The sequence below is a fragment of the Taudactylus pleione genome, unplaced genomic scaffold (assembly GCF_031769625.1).
Source record: "Taudactylus pleione unplaced genomic scaffold, aTauple2 ptg000235l, whole genome shotgun sequence".
Classification (NCBI taxonomy): domain Eukaryota; kingdom Metazoa; phylum Chordata; class Amphibia; order Anura; family Myobatrachidae; genus Taudactylus; species Taudactylus pleione.
In genome coordinates, this window is record NW_028284637.1 from 2,211,465 (window position 1) to 2,229,321 (window position 17,857).

The window sequence follows — 17,857 nt, forward strand, 5'->3', positions numbered from 1 at the left end:
CTAAGGCTGACTTCCTCCATTTCAGATTTATTCTCTCCTCCTACAGTGCTTCCCTGTCTCTCTCCAAACAAACATATTTCAAGAACCTCATCTCCTCCCAGTCCTCAGACCCCCGGCGTCTCTTTGCCACTTTCAACTCCCTACTCTGCCCTTCCCCTCCTCGCCTTCCCTCCTCGCTCTCTGCCCTCGACTTTGCCACCTACTTTACATCTAAAATTGACTCCATACGTAAGGACATCATATCCCATCAGACCCTTAGCACTCCTCTCCCTCCTTGCCCTTACCACCCCTCCCCTTCTGTCTCACCAACTCTGACATCCTTCTCCCCTGCTTCTGGAGAGGAAGTCTTGGCCCTCATCCGGTCCTCCCCTCCTTCCACCTCCCCTCTTGACCCTATCCCTTCCCGTCTCCTCTCCCACTTGTCTCCTTCTGCCTGTTCCCATCTGGCTCACCTCCTTAATCTTTCCCTATCATCTGGCACTGTCCCTTCTGCATTCAAACATGCTCTTGTCTCCCCCATTCTTAAAAAACCTACCCTTGATCCTAACATACTTTCAAACTATCGACCCATCTCTCTTCTCCCTTTTGCTTCCAAACTCCTCGAGCGTATTGTCTACAACCGCCTTACCACCTTTCTTTCCTCCCACTCCCTCCTTGACTCATTTCAATCTGGCTTCCGATCTCTCCACTCCACGGAAACTGCCCTCACGAAAGTCAGCAACGACCTCCTTGCTGCCAAATCCAAGGGTCACTACTCTCTGCTCATTCTCCTTGACCTCTCTGCTGCATTTGACACTGTAGACCACCCTCTCCTCCTGCAAATCCTTTACTCTCTCGGTTTACGTGAAACTGCCCTCTCCTGGCTTTCCTCCTACCTCTCTGATCGTTCCTTCGCTGTGTCCTCTCATGACTCCTCTTCCCCTCCACTTCCACTAAAGGTAGGAGTTCCCCAAGGTTCTGTTCTTGGACCTCTCCTTTTCTCCCTATATACATCCTCTTTAGGTGAACTCATTAACTCCTTTGACCTCCAATATCATCTCTATGCAGATGATACTCAAATTTACCTTTCCACCCCTGAGCTCACCCCTGAGCTCCTTACCCGTATCTCCAACTGTCTCTCTGCTGTCTCTTCGTGGATGTCCCAGCGCTTTCTTAAACTTAACATGTCTAAGACTGAGCTGATCATCTTCCCACCCTCTTCCACTACATCACTTTCCACAATTTCGTTATCTATTGATGGCACAACTATCTCCTCTAGCCCCAAAGTGCGCTGTCTTGGAGTTATCCTAGACTCCTCCCTCTCCTTTAAACCGCACATTCAGCACATCTCGCAGTCCTGCCATTTTCACCTAAAAAATATCTCCAGGATTAGACCCTTCCTCACCCAGGATGCCACTAAAACCCTCATCCACTCACTGGTCATATCCAGATTGGACTACTGTAACCTTCTCCTAGCTGGCCTCCCAGTCTCTCACCTCTCTCCACTACAATCTGTTCTCAATGCTGCTGCTCGGCTCATCTTCCTCTCCAGACGTTCTATATCTGCTTCCCCTCTCCTTCAAGCCCTACACTGGCTCCCCTTCCCCTTCAGATGCCAATTCAAGGTTCTTACATTCACCTACAAAGCCCTCACCAAATCCTCTCCCGCATACATTTCTGACCTTCTCTCCCTTCACACTCCCACCCGCCCACTTCGCTCAACTAATGCATGCCGCCTCTCTTGCCAACTGATTACTTCCTCCCACTCCCGCATCCGAGATTTTGCCCGTGCTGCTCCCTACCTTTGGAATGCTCTCCCTCTCCCTATCAGACTCTCCACCTCTCTACAAATCTTCAAACGGGCTCTCAAGACCCACTACTTCATCAAGGCCTTCCAGCACTCCTCCTAACCCACCTCATGCTCTTTCCTTCCTATCTTCCCCTTCTGTGTCACGCCTGTCTGTCTGCCCCTCCCCTTAGAATGTAAGCTCTCATGAGCAGGGACCTCTTCCCTCATGTGCTTCTCTTTACATTTTCTTCTACTCTCTACTCCCCATTAGGGCACCTAACACGGGACCGCCAACTCCCGGCAGCTTATTGTGAGTGCTTTAATCACTCTTTCAGCAATGTATATAAGTTGTGTCCCTGTCCTGCACTGTAATGTACTGTTAGTTACTTGTTTCTTGTTCACTTATTAGTTCTATGTACTATGTAAGGCGCTGCGGAACACTTGTGGCGCCATATAAATAAAGGATAATAATAATAATAATCTCAGCTATGCATCTCTTTATGACAAATATGCATATCAACAGATCTGCATGTATTAATCACAGCTCTGCATCTCTATCACAGCTCTGCATATCCTTATTTATCACAGTTCTGCTTCTGTATCACATCTCTGCAACTCTTTATTTATCACAGCTCTGCATCTCTTTTTTATCTCAACTCTGCTTCTCTTTATTTATCAAGGCTCTGCATCTATATATCACAGATCTGCATCTCTTAAATTATCACAGCTCTGCATCTCTATATCACAGCTCTGCATCTCTTTATTTATCACAGCTCTGCATCTCTTTATTTATCACAACTCTGCATCTCTATATCACAGCTCTGCATCTCTTTATTTATCACATCTCTGCATCTCTTTATTTATCTCAACTCTGCATCTCTTTATCACAGCTCTGCATCTATGTATCACAGCTCTGCATCTCTATATCACAGCTCTGCATCTCTTTATTTAGCACAGATCTGCATCTTATTATCACAGCTCTGAATCTCTATATCACAGCTCTGCATCTCTTTATTTATCACAGCTCTGCATCTATTTATCTGATCTCTGCTTCTCTTTATCTGAACTCTGCTTCTCTTTATCACAGCTCTTCATCTCTTTATCACAACTCTGCATCTATGTATCTCAGCTCTGCATCTCTTTACTTTCACAGCTTTGCATCTCTTTCTTTATCACAGCTTTGCATCTCTTTATTTATCACAGATCTGCATTTTATTATCACAGCTCTGCATCTCTTTATCACAGCTCTGCATCTCTTTATTTATAAAAGCTCTGCATCTCTTTATCACAGCTCTGCATCTCTTTATTTATCACAGCTTTGCATCTCTTTATTTATCATAACTCTGCATCTCTATATCACAGCTCTGCATCTCTTAATTTATAACAGCTCTGCATCTCTTAATCACAACTTTGCATCTCTATATCACAGCTCTCCATCTCTTTATTTATCACAGCTCTGCATCTCTATATTATCACAACTCTGCATCGCTATATCACTACTCTGCAACTCTTTATTTTTCACGGCTCTGCATCTATTTATTTATCACAGTTCTGCATCTCTATATCACAGCTCTGCATCTCTTTATTTATCACAGCTTTGCATCTCTTTATTTATCTCAACCCTGCTTCTCTTTATCTCAACTCTGCTTCACTTTATCACAGGTCTTCATCTCTTTATCACAGCTCTGCATCTATGTATCACTGCTCTGCATCTCTTTATTTAACACAGCTTTGCATCTCTTTATTTATCACAGCTTTGCAGCTCTTTATTTATCACAGATCTGCATTTTATTATCACAGCTCTGCATCTCTTTATCACAGCTCTGCATCTCTTTATTTATATCAGCTCTGCATCTCTTTCTCACAGCTCTGCATCCCTTTATTTATCACAGCTTTGCATCTCTTTATCACAGATCTGCATTTTATTATCACAGCTCTGCATCTCTTTATTTATCACAACTCTGCATCTCTATATCACAGCTCTGCATCTCTTTATCACAACTCTACATCTCTATATCACAGCTCTGCATCTCTTTATAACAGCTCTGCATCTCTTTATCTCAACTCTGATTCTCTTTACCTCAACTTTGCTTCTCTTTATCACAGCTCTGCATCTTTTTATTTATCATAGCTTTGCATCTCTTTATTTATCACAGCTCTGCATCTCTGTATCACAGCTCTGCATCTCTTTATCACAACTCTGCGTCTCTTTATTTATCACAGCTCTGAATCTCTTTCCTTATCACAGCTCTGAATCTATTTATCACAGCTCTGCATATTCTTCCTTATCACAGCTCTGCATCTCTTTCCTTATCACAGCTCTGCATCTCTTTCCTTCTCACAGCTCTGCATCTCTTTATTTATCACAACTCTGCATCTCTATATCACAGCTCTGCATCTCTTTATCACAACTCTACATCTCTATATCACAGCTCTGCATCTCTTTATAACAGCTCTGCATCTCTTTATCTCAAATCTGATTCTCTTTATCTCAACTTTATTTATCACAGCTCTGCATCTCTTTATTTAACAAAACTCTGCATCTCTATATCACAGCTCTGCATCTCTTTATTGATCACATCTCTGCATCTCTTTATTTATCTCAACTCTGCATCTCTTTGTCACAGCTCTGCATCTATTTATCACAGCTCTGCATCTCTACATCACAGCTCTGCATCTCTTTATTTAGCACAGATCTGCATCTTATTATCACAGCTCTGCATCTCTTTATTTATCACAACTCTGCATCTCTATATCACAGCTCTGCATCTTTTAATCACAACTCTACATCTCTATATCACAGCTCTGCATCTCTTTATAACAGCTCTGCATCTCTTTATTTATCACAGCTCTGAATCTCTTTCCTTATCACAGCTCTGAATCTATTTATCACAGCTCTGCATATTCTTCCTTATCACAGCTCTGCATCTCTTTCCTTATCACAGCTCTGCATCTCTTTCCTTCTCACAGCTCTGCATCTCTTTCCTTATCACAGCTCTGAATCTCTATCACAGCTCTGCATATACTTCCTTATCAAAGCTCTGCATCTCTTTCCTTATCACAGCTCTGCATCTCTTTATGACAAATATGCATCTCAACAGATCTGCATGTATTTATCACAGCTCTGCATCTCTTTATGACAAATATGCATATCAACAGATCTGCATGTATTTATCACAGCTCTGCATCTCTATCACAGCTCTGCATATCTTTATTTATCACAGTTCTGGTTCTCTATCACGTCTCTGCTACTCTTTATTTATCACAGCTCTGCATCTCTTTATTTATCTCAACTCTGCTTATCTTTATTTATCACAGCTCTGCATCTCCATATCACAGATCTGCATCTCTTTATTTATCACAGCTCTGCATCTCTATATCACAGCTCTGCATCTCTTTATTTATCACAGCTCTGCATCTCTTTATTTATCAAAACTCTGCATCTCTATATCACAGCTCTGCATCTCTTTATTTATCACATCTCTGCATCTCTTTATTTATCTCAACTCTGCATCTCTTTGTCACAGCTCTGCATCTATTTATCACAGCTCTGCATCTCTAGATCACAGCTCTGCATCTCTTTATTTAGCACAGATCTGCATCTTATTATCACAGCTCTGCATCTCTATATCACAGCTCTGCATCTTTTTTTTTTATCACAGCTCTGCATCTCTTTATTTATCTCAACTCTGCTTCTCTTTATTTATCAAGGCTCTGCATCTCCATATCACAGTTCTGCATCTCTTTAATTATCACAGCTCTGCATCTCTAAATCACAGCTCTGCATCTCTTTATTTATCACAGCTCTGCATCTCTTTATTTATCACAGCTCTGCATCTCTTTATTTATCACAACTTTGCATCTCTATATCACAGCTCTGCATCTCTTTATTTATCACATCTCTGCATCTCTTTATTTATCTCAACTCTGCATCTCTTTATCACAGCTCTGCATCTATTTATCTCAGCTCTGCATCTCTATATCACAGCTCTGCATCTCTTTATTTAGCACAGATCTGCATCTTATTATCACAGCTCTGAATCTCTATATCACAGCTCTGCATCTCTTTATTTATCACAGCTCTGCATCCATTTATTTATCACAACTCTGCATCTCTTTATTTATCACAGCTCTGCATCTCTTTATTTATAACAGCTCTGCATCTCTTTATCACAACTCTGCATCTCTTTATTTATCTGAACTCTGCTTCTCTTTATCTGAACTCTGCTTCTCTTTATCACAGCTCTTCATGTCTTTATCACAGCTCTGCATCTATGTATCTCAGCTCTGCATCTCTTTCCTTATCACAGCTCTGCATCTCTTTATTTATCACAGCTCTGCAATCTCTATATCACAGCTCTGCATCTCTTTATTTATCACAGCACTGCAATCTCTATATCACAGCTCTGCATCTCTGTATCACAGCTCTGCATCTCTTTAGTTATCTCAATTCTGCATCTCTTTATTTATCACAGCTCTGCATCTCTTTATTTATAACAGCTCTGCATCTCTTTCCTTATCACAGCTCTGCATCTCTTTATTTATCACAGCTCTGCATCTCTTTCCTTATCACAGCTCTGCATCTCTTTATTTATCACAGCTCTGCATCTCTTTCCTTATCACAGCTCTGTGTCTCCTTATTTGTCACAGCTCTGCAATCTCTATATCACAGCTTTGCATCTTTTTATTTATCACAGCTCTGCATATCTTTATTTACCACAGCTCTGCAATCTCTATATCACAGCTCTGCCTCTCTTTATTTATCACAGCTCTGCAATCTCTATATCACAGCTCTGCATCTCTTTATTTATCTTAGCTCTGCATCTCTTTATTTATCTCAATTCTGCATCTCTTTATTTATCACAACTCTGCATCTCTTTATTTATCACAGCACTGTGTCTCCTTATTATCACAGGTCTGCATCTCTTTCCTTATCACAGCTCTTTGTCTCCTCGTTTATCACAGCTCTGTGTCTCTTTATTATCACAGTTCTGCATCTCTTTCCTTATCACAGCTCTGCATCACTTTCCTTTTCACAGCTTTGCATCTCTTTATTTATCACAACTCTGCATCTCTATGTCACAGCTCTGCATCTCTTTATTTATCACATCTCTGCATCTCTTTATTTATCTCAACTCTGCATCTCTTTATCACAGCTCTGCATCTATTTATCTCATCTCTGCATCTCTATATCACAGCTCTGCATCTCATTATTTAGCACAGATCTGCATCTTATTATCACAGCTCTGAATCTCTATATCACAGCTCTGCATCTCTTTATTTATCACAGCTCTGCATCCATTTATTTATCACAACTCTGCATCTCTTTATTTATCACAGCTCTGCATCTCTTTATTTATAACAGCTCTGCATCTCTTTATTTATCTGAACTCTGCTTCTCTTTATCTGAACTCTGCTTCTCTTAATCACAGCTCTGCATCTATGTATCTCAGCTCTGCATCTCTTTCCTTATCACAGCTCTGCATCTCTTTATTTATCACAGCTCAGCAATCTCTATATCACAGCTCTGCATCTTTTTTTTTATCACAGCTCTGCAATCTCTATATCACAGCTCTGCATCTCTGTATCACAGCTCTACATCTCTTTATTTATCTCAATTCTGCATCTCTTTATTTATCACAGCTCTGCATCTCTTTATTTATCACAGCTCTGCATCTCTTTCCTTATCATAGCTCTGCATCTTTTTATATATCACAGCTCTGCATCTCTTTCCTTATCACAGCTCTGCATTTCTTTATTCATCACAGCTCTTCATCTCTTTCCTTATCACAGCTCTGTGTCTCTTTATTTGTCACAGCTCTGCAATCTCTATAGCACAGCTTTGCATCTCTTTATTTATCACAGCTCTGCATATCTTTATTTACCACAGCTCTGCAATCTCTATATCACAGCTCTGCCTCTCTTTATTTATCACAGCTCTGCAATCTCTATATCACAGCTCTGCATCTCTTTATTTATCTTAGCTCTGCATCTCTTTATTTATCTCAATTCTGCATCTCTTTATTTATCACAACTCTGCATCTCATTATTTATCACAGCACTGTGTCTCCTTATTATCACAGCTCTGCATCTCTTTCCTTATCACAGCTCTGTGTCTCCTTATTTATCACAGCTCTGCATCTCTTTATTAATCACAAATCTGCATCTCTATATCACAGCTCTGCATCTCTTTATTTATCACATCTCTGCATATCTTTATTTATCTCAACTCTGCATCTCTTTATCACAGCTCTGCTTCTATTTATCTCAGCTCTGCATCTCTATATCACAGCTCTGCATCTCTTTATTTAGCACAGATCTGCATCTTATTATCACAACTCTGAATCTCTATATCACAGCTCTGCATCTCTTTATTTATCACAGCTCTGCATCCATTTATTTATCACAACTCTGCATCTCTTTTTTTATCACAGCTCTGCATCTCTTTATTTATAACAGCTCTGCATCTCTTTATCACAACTCTGCATCTCTTTATTTATCTGAACTCTGCTTCTCTTTTTCTGAACTCTACTTCTCTTTATCACAGCTCTTCATCTCTTTATCACAGCTCTGCATCTATGTATCTCAGCATATGCATCTCTTTCCTTATCACAGCTCTGCATCTCATTATTTATCACAGCTCTGCAATCTCTATATCACAGCTCTGCATCTCTTTATTTATCACAGCTCTGCAATCTCTATATTACAGCTCTGCATCTCAGTATCACAGCTCTGCATCTCTTTATTTATCTCAATTCTGCATCTCTTTATTTATCACAGCTCTGCATCTCTTTATTTATCACAGCTCTGCATCTCTTTCCTTATCACAGCTCTGCATCTCTTTATTTATCACAGCTCTGCATCTCTTTCCTTATCACAGCTCTGCATCTCTTTATTTATCACCGCTATGCATCTCTTTCCTTATCATAGCTCTGTGTCTCTTTATTTGTCACAGCTCTGCAATCTCTATATCACAGCTTTGCATCTCTTTATTTATCACAGCTCTGCATATCTTTATTTACCACAGCTCTGCAATCTCTATATCACATCTCTGCCTCTCTTTATTTATCACAGCTCTGCAATCTCTATATCACAGCTCTGCATCTCTTTATTTATCTTAGCTCTGCATCTCTTTATTTATCTCAATTCTGCATCTCTTTATTTATCACAACTCTGCATCTCTTTATTTATCACAGCACTGTGTCTCCTTATTATCACAGCTCTGCATCTCTTTCCTTATCACAGCTCTGTGTCTCCTTATTTATCACAGCTCTGTGTCTCTTTATTATCACAGTTCTGCATCTCTTCCATATCACAGCTCGGCTTCTCTTTCCTTATCACTGCTCTGCATCTCTTTATTTATCACAGCTCTGCAATCTATATCACAGCTCTGCATCTCTTTATTTATCATAGCTCTGCATCTCTTTATTTATCACAGCTCTGCATCTCTTTATTTATCACACCTCTACATCTCTATATCACAGCTCTGCATCTCTTTATTTATCACAGCTCTGCATCTTTTTATTATCACAGCTCTGCATCTCTTTATTTATCTCAACTCTGCATCGCTTTATATATCACAGCTCTGCATCTCTTTATTTATCACAGCTCTGTATCTCTATATCACAGCTCTGCATCTCTTTACCACAGCTCTTCATCAATTTACTTTACATAGCTCTGCATATCTTTAGCACAGCTCTGCATCTCTTTATCACAGCTCTGCATCTCTTTATTTATCATAGCTCTGCATTCTTTATATATCACAGCTCTGCATCTCTATATCACAGCTCTGCTTGTTTTTATTTATCACAGCTCTGCATCTCTATATTATCACAACTCTACATCTCTATATCACTACTCTGCATCTCTTTATTTATCACGGCTCTGCATCTATTTATTTATCACAGTTCTGCATCTCTATATCACAGCTCTGCATTTCTTTATTTATCACAGCTTTGCATCTCTTTATTTATCTCAACTCTGCTTCTCTTTATCTCAACTCTGCTTCACTTTATCACAGCTCTTCATCTCTTTATCACAGTTCTGCATCTATGTATCACAGCTCTGCATCTCTTTATTTATCACAGCTTTGCATCTCTTTCTTTATCACAGCTTTGCATCTCTTTATCACAGATCTGCATTTTATTATCACAGCTCTGCATCTCTTTATCACAGCTCTGCATCTCTTTATTTATAACAGCTCTGCATCTCTTTATCACAGCTCTGCATCCCTTTATTTATCACAGCTTTGCATCTCTTTATCACAGATGTGCATTTTATTATCACAGCTCTGCATCTCTTTATTTATCACAACTCTGCATCTCTATATCACAGCTCTGCATCTCTTTCTTTATAACAGCTCTGCATCTCTTTATCACAACTCTACATCTCTATATCACAGCTCTGCATCTCTTTATAACAGCTCTGCATCTCTTTATTTATCATAGCTTTGCATCTCTTTATTTATCACAGCTCTGCATCTCTGTATCACAGCTCTGCATCTCTTTATCACAGCTCTGCGTCTCTTTATTTATCACAGCTCTGTATCTCTTCATCACAGCTCTGAATCTCTTTCCTTATCACAGCTCTGAATCTCTTTATCACAGCTCTGCATATTCTTCCTCATCACAGCTCTGCATCTCTTTCCTTATCACAGCTCTGCATCTCTTTCCTTATCACAGCTCTGCATCTCTTTCCTTATCACAGCTCTGAATCTCTTTATCACAGCTCTGCATATACTTCCTTATCAAAGCTCTGCATCTCTTTCCTTATCACAGCTCTGCATCTCTTTATGACAAATGTACATCTCAACAGATCTGCATGTATTTATCACAGCTCTGCATCTCTTTATGACAAATATGCATATCAACAGATCTGCATGTATTTATCACAGCTCTGCATCTCTATCACAGCTCTGCATATCTTTATTTATCACAGTTCTGCTTCTCTATCACATTTCTGCAACTCTTTATTTATCAAAGCTCTGCATCTCTTTATTTATCTCAACTCTGCTTCTCTTTATTTATCACAGCTCTGAATCTCCATATCACAGCTCTGCATCTATTTATTTATCACAGCTCTGCATCTCTTTATTTATCACAACTCTGCATCTCTATATCACAGCTCTGCATCTCTTTATTTATCACATCTCTGCATCTCTTTATTTATCTCAACTCTGCATCTCTTTATCACAGCTCTGCATCTATTTATCACAGCTCTGCATCTCTATATCACAGCTCTGCATCTCTTTATTTAGCACAGATCTGCATCTCTTTATTTATCACAACTCTGCATCTCTATATCACAGCTCTGCATCTCTTTATTTATCACATCTCTGCATCTCTTTATTTATCTCAGCTCTGCATCTCTTTATCACAGCTCTGCATCTATTTATCACAGCTCTGCATCTCTATATCACAGCTCCGCATCTCTTTATCTAGCACAGATCTGCATCTTTTTATCACAGCTCTGCATCTGTGTATCACAGCTCTGCATCTCTTTATTTATCACAGCTCTGCATCCATTTTTTTATCACAACTCTGCATCTCTTTATTTATCACAGCTCTGCATCTCTTTATTTATAACAGCTCTGCATCTCTTTATTTATCTGAACTCTGCTTCTCTTTATCTGAACTCTGCTTCTCTTAATCACAGCTCTGCATCTATGTATCTCAGCTCTGCATCTCTTTCCTTATCACAGCTCTGCATCTCTTTATTTATCACAGCTCAGCAATCTCTATATCACAGCTCTGCATCTTTTTTTTTATCACAGCTCTGCAATCTCTATATCACAGCTCTGCATCTCTGTATCACAGCTCTACATCTCTTTATTTATCTCAATTCTGCATCTCTTTATTTATCACAGCTCTGCATCTCTTTATTTATCACAGCTCTGCATCTCTTTCCTTATCATAGCTCTGCATCTTTTTATATATCACAGCTCTGCATCTCTTTCCTTATCACAGCTCTGCATTTCTTTATTCATCACAGCTCTTCATCTCTTTCCTTATCACAGCTCTGTGTCTCTTTATTTGTCACAGCTCTGCAATCTCTATAGCACAGCTTTGCATCTCTTTATTTATCACAGCTCTGCATATCTTTATTTACCACAGCTCTGCAATCTCTATATCACAGCTCTGCCTCTCTTTATTTATCACAGCTCTGCAATCTCTATATCACAGCTCTGCATCTCTTTATTTATCTTAGCTCTGCATCTCTTTATTTATCTCAATTCTGCATCTCTTTATTTATCACAACTCTGCATCTCATTATTTATCACAGCACTGTGTCTCCTTATTATCACAGCTCTGCATCTCTTTCCTTATCACAGCTCTGTGTCTCCTTATTTATCACAGCTCTGCATCTCTTTATTAATCACAAATCTGCATCTCTATATCACAGCTCTGCATCTCTTTATTTATCACATCTCTGCATATCTTTATTTATCTCAACTCTGCATCTCTTTATCACAGCTCTGCTTCTATTTATCTCAGCTCTGCATCTCTATATCACAGCTCTGCATCTCTTTATTTAGCACAGATCTGCATCTTATTATCACAACTCTGAATCTCTATATCACAGCTCTGCATCTCTTTATTTATCACAGCTCTGCATCCATTTATTTATCACAACTCTGCATCTCTTTTTTTATCACAGCTCTGCATCTCTTTATTTATAACAGCTCTGCATCTCTTTATCACAACTCTGCATCTCTTTATTTATCTGAACTCTGCTTCTCTTTTTCTGAACTCTACTTCTCTTTATCACAGCTCTTCATCTCTTTATCACAGCTCTGCATCTATGTATCTCAGCATATGCATCTCTTTCCTTATCACAGCTCTGCATCTCATTATTTATCACAGCTCTGCAATCTCTATATCACAGCTCTGCATCTCTTTATTTATCACAGCTCTGCAATCTCTATATTACAGCTCTGCATCTCAGTATCACAGCTCTGCATCTCTTTATTTATCTCAATTCTGCATCTCTTTATTTATCACAGCTCTGCATCTCTTTATTTATCACAGCTCTGCATCTCTTTCCTTATCACAGCTCTGCATCTCTTTATTTATCACAGCTCTGCATCTCTTTCCTTATCACAGCTCTGCATCTCTTTATTTATCACCGCTATGCATCTCTTTCCTTATCATAGCTCTGTGTCTCTTTATTTGTCACAGCTCTGCAATCTCTATATCACAGCTTTGCATCTCTTTATTTATCACAGCTCTGCATATCTTTATTTACCACAGCTCTGCAATCTCTATATCACATCTCTGCCTCTCTTTATTTATCACAGCTCTGCAATCTCTATATCACAGCTCTGCATCTCTTTATTTATCTTAGCTCTGCATCTCTTTATTTATCTCAATTCTGCATCTCTTTATTTATCACAACTCTGCATCTCTTTATTTATCACAGCACTGTGTCTCCTTATTATCACAGCTCTGCATCTCTTTCCTTATCACAGCTCTGTGTCTCCTTATTTATCACAGCTCTGTGTCTCTTTATTATCACAGTTCTGCATCTCTTCCATATCACAGCTCGGCTTCTCTTTCCTTATCACTGCTCTGCATCTCTTTATTTATCACAGCTCTGCAATCTATATCACAGCTCTGCATCTCTTTATTTATCATAGCTCTGCATCTCTTTATTTATCACAGCTCTGCATCTCTTTATTTATCACACCTCTACATCTCTATATCACAGCTCTGCATCTCTTTATTTATCACAGCTCTGCATCTTTTTATTATCACAGCTCTGCATCTCTTTATTTATCTCAACTCTGCATCGCTTTATATATCACAGCTCTGCATCTCTTTATTTATCACAGCTCTGTATCTCTATATCACAGCTCTGCATCTCTTTACCACAGCTCTTCATCAATTTACTTTACATAGCTCTGCATATCTTTAGCACAGCTCTGCATCTCTTTATCACAGCTCTGCATCTCTTTATTTATCATAGCTCTGCATTCTTTATATATCACAGCTCTGCATCTCTATATCACAGCTCTGCTTGTTTTTATTTATCACAGCTCTGCATCTCTATATTATCACAACTCTACATCTCTATATCACTACTCTGCATCTCTTTATTTATCACGGCTCTGCATCTATTTATTTATCACAGTTCTGCATCTCTATATCACAGCTCTGCATTTCTTTATTTATCACAGCTTTGCATCTCTTTATTTATCTCAACTCTGCTTCTCTTTATCTCAACTCTGCTTCACTTTATCACAGCTCTTCATCTCTTTATCACAGTTCTGCATCTATGTATCACAGCTCTGCATCTCTTTATTTATCACAGCTTTGCATCTCTTTCTTTATCACAGCTTTGCATCTCTTTATCACAGATCTGCATTTTATTATCACAGCTCTGCATCTCTTTATCACAGCTCTGCATCTCTTTATTTATAACAGCTCTGCATCTCTTTATCACAGCTCTGCATCCCTTTATTTATCACAGCTTTGCATCTCTTTATCACAGATGTGCATTTTATTATCACAGCTCTGCATCTCTTTATTTATCACAACTCTGCATCTCTATATCACAGCTCTGCATCTCTTTCTTTATAACAGCTCTGCATCTCTTTATCACAACTCTACATCTCTATATCACAGCTCTGCATCTCTTTATAACAGCTCTGCATCTCTTTATTTATCATAGCTTTGCATCTCTTTATTTATCACAGCTCTGCATCTCTGTATCACAGCTCTGCATCTCTTTATCACAGCTCTGCGTCTCTTTATTTATCACAGCTCTGTATCTCTTCATCACAGCTCTGAATCTCTTTCCTTATCACAGCTCTGAATCTCTTTATCACAGCTCTGCATATTCTTCCTCATCACAGCTCTGCATCTCTTTCCTTATCACAGCTCTGCATCTCTTTCCTTATCACAGCTCTGCATCTCTTTCCTTATCACAGCTCTGAATCTCTTTATCACAGCTCTGCATATACTTCCTTATCAAAGCTCTGCATCTCTTTCCTTATCACAGCTCTGCATCTCTTTATGACAAATGTACATCTCAACAGATCTGCATGTATTTATCACAGCTCTGCATCTCTTTATGACAAATATGCATATCAACAGATCTGCATGTATTTATCACAGCTCTGCATCTCTATCACAGCTCTGCATATCTTTATTTATCACAGTTCTGCTTCTCTATCACATTTCTGCAACTCTTTATTTATCAAAGCTCTGCATCTCTTTATTTATCTCAACTCTGCTTCTCTTTATTTATCACAGCTCTGAATCTCCATATCACAGCTCTGCATCTATTTATTTATCACAGCTCTGCATCTCTTTATTTATCACAACTCTGCATCTCTATATCACAGCTCTGCATCTCTTTATTTATCACATCTCTGCATCTCTTTATTTATCTCAACTCTGCATCTCTTTATCACAGCTCTGCATCTATTTATCACAGCTCTGCATCTCTATATCACAGCTCTGCATCTCTTTATTTAGCACAGATCTGCATCTCTTTATTTATCACAACTCTGCATCTCTATATCACAGCTCTGCATCTCTTTATTTATCACATCTCTGCATCTCTTTATTTATCTCAGCTCTGCATCTCTTTATCACAGCTCTGCATCTATTTATCACAGCTCTGCATCTCTATATCACAGCTCCGCATCTCTTTATCTAGCACAGATCTGCATCTTTTTATCACAGCTCTGCATCTGTGTATCACAGCTCTGCATCTCTTTATTTATCACAGCTCTGCATCCATTTTTTTATCACAACTCTGCATCTCTTTATTTATCACAGCTCTGCATCCATTTATTTATCACAACTCTGCATCTCTTTATCACAACTCTGTATCTCTTTATTTATCTAAACTCTGCTTCTCTTTATCTGAACTCTGCTTCTCTTTATCACAGCTCTGCATCTATGTATCTCAGCTCTGCATCTCTTTACTTATCACAACTTTGCATCTCTTTCTTTATCACAGCTTTGCATATCTTTATTTATCACAGATCTGCATTTTATTATCACAGCTCTGCCTCTCTTTATCACAGCTCTGCATCTCTTTATTTATAACAGCTCTGCATCTCTTTATCACAGCTCTGCATCTCTTTCCTTATCACAGCTCTGCATCTCTATCCTTATCACAGCTCTGAATCTCTTTATCACAGCTCTGCATATCCTTCCTTATCAAAGCTCTGCATCTCTTTCCTTCTCACAGCTCTGCATCTCTTTATGACAAATATGCATCTCAACAGATCTGCATGTATTTATCACAGCTCTGCATCTCTTTATGACAAATATGCATCTCAACAGATCTGCATGTATTTATCTCAGCTATGCATCTCTTTATGACAAATATGCATATCAACAGATCTGCATGTATTAATCACAGCTCTGCATCTCTATCACAGCTCTGCATATCCTTATTTATCACAGTTCTACTTCTGTATCACATCTCTGAAACTCTTAATTTATCACAGCTCTGCATCTCTTTTTTTATCTCAACTCTGCTTCTCTTTATTTATCAAGGCTCTGCATCTATATATCACAGATCTGCATCTCTTAAATTATCACAGCTCTGCATCTCTATATCACAGGTCTGCATCTCTTTATTTATCACAGCTCTGCATCTCTTTATTTATCACAACTCTGCATCTCTATATCACAGCTCTGCATCTCTTTATTTATCACATCTCTGCATCTCTTTATTTATCTCAACTCTGCATCTCTTTATCACAGCTCTGCATCTATGTATCACAGCTCTGCATCTCTATATCACAGCTCTGCATCTCTTTATTTAGCACAGATCTGCATCTTATTATCACAGCTCTGAATCTCTATATCACAGCTCTGCATCTCTTTATTTATCACAGCTCTGCATCCATGTATTTATCACAACTCTGCATCTCTTTATTTGTCACAGCTCTGCATCTCTTTATTTATCACAACTCTGCATCTCTTTATCACAACTCTGCATCTATTTATCTGAACTCTGCTTCTCTTTATCTGAACTCTGCTTCTCTTTATCACAGCTCTTCATCTCTTTATCACAGCTCTGCATCTTTGTATCTCAGCTCTGCATCTCTTCACTTATCACAGCTTTGCATCTCTTTCTTTATCACAGCTTTGCATCTCTTTATTTATCACAGATCTGCATTTTATTATCACAGCTCTGCATCTCTTTATCACAGCTCTGCATGTCTTTATTTATAAAAGCTCTGCATCTCTTTATCACAGCTCTGCATCTCTTTATTTATCACAGCTTTGCATCTCTTTATTTATCACAGATCTGCATTTTATTATCACAGCTCTGCATCTCTTTATTTATCATAACTCTGCATCTCTATATCACAGCTCTGCATCTCTTTATTTATAACAGCTCTGCATCTCTTTATCACAACTCTGCATCTCTATATCACAGCTCTCCATCTCTTTATTTATCACAGTTCGGCATCTCAATATTATCACAGTTCTGCATCTCTATATCACTACTCTGCATCTCTTTATTTATCACGGCTCCGCATCTATTTATATATCACAGTTCTGCATCTCTATATCACAGCTCTGCATCTCTTTATTTATCACAGCTTTGCATCTCTTTATTTATCTCAACTCTACTTCTCTATATCTCAACTCTGCTTCACTTCATCACAGGTCTTCATCTCTTTATCACAGCTCTGCATCTATGTATCACAGCTCTGCATCTCTTTATTTAACACAGCTTTGCATCTCTTTCTTTATCACAGCTTTGCATCTCTTTATTTATCACAGATCTGCATTTTATTATCACAGCTCTGCATCTCTTTATCACAGCTCTGCATCTCTTTATTTATATCAGCTCTGCATCTCTTTTTCACACCTCAGCATCCCTTTATTTATCACAGCTTTGCATCTCTTTATCACAGATCTGCATTTTATTATCACAGCTCTGCATCTCTTTATTTATCACAACTCTGCATCTCTATATCACAGCTCTGCATCTCTTTATTTATAACAGCTCTGCATCTCTTTATCACAACTCTACATCTCTATATCACAGCTCTGCATCTCTTTATAACAGCTCTGCATCTCTTAATCTCAACTCTGATTCTCTTTATCTCAACTT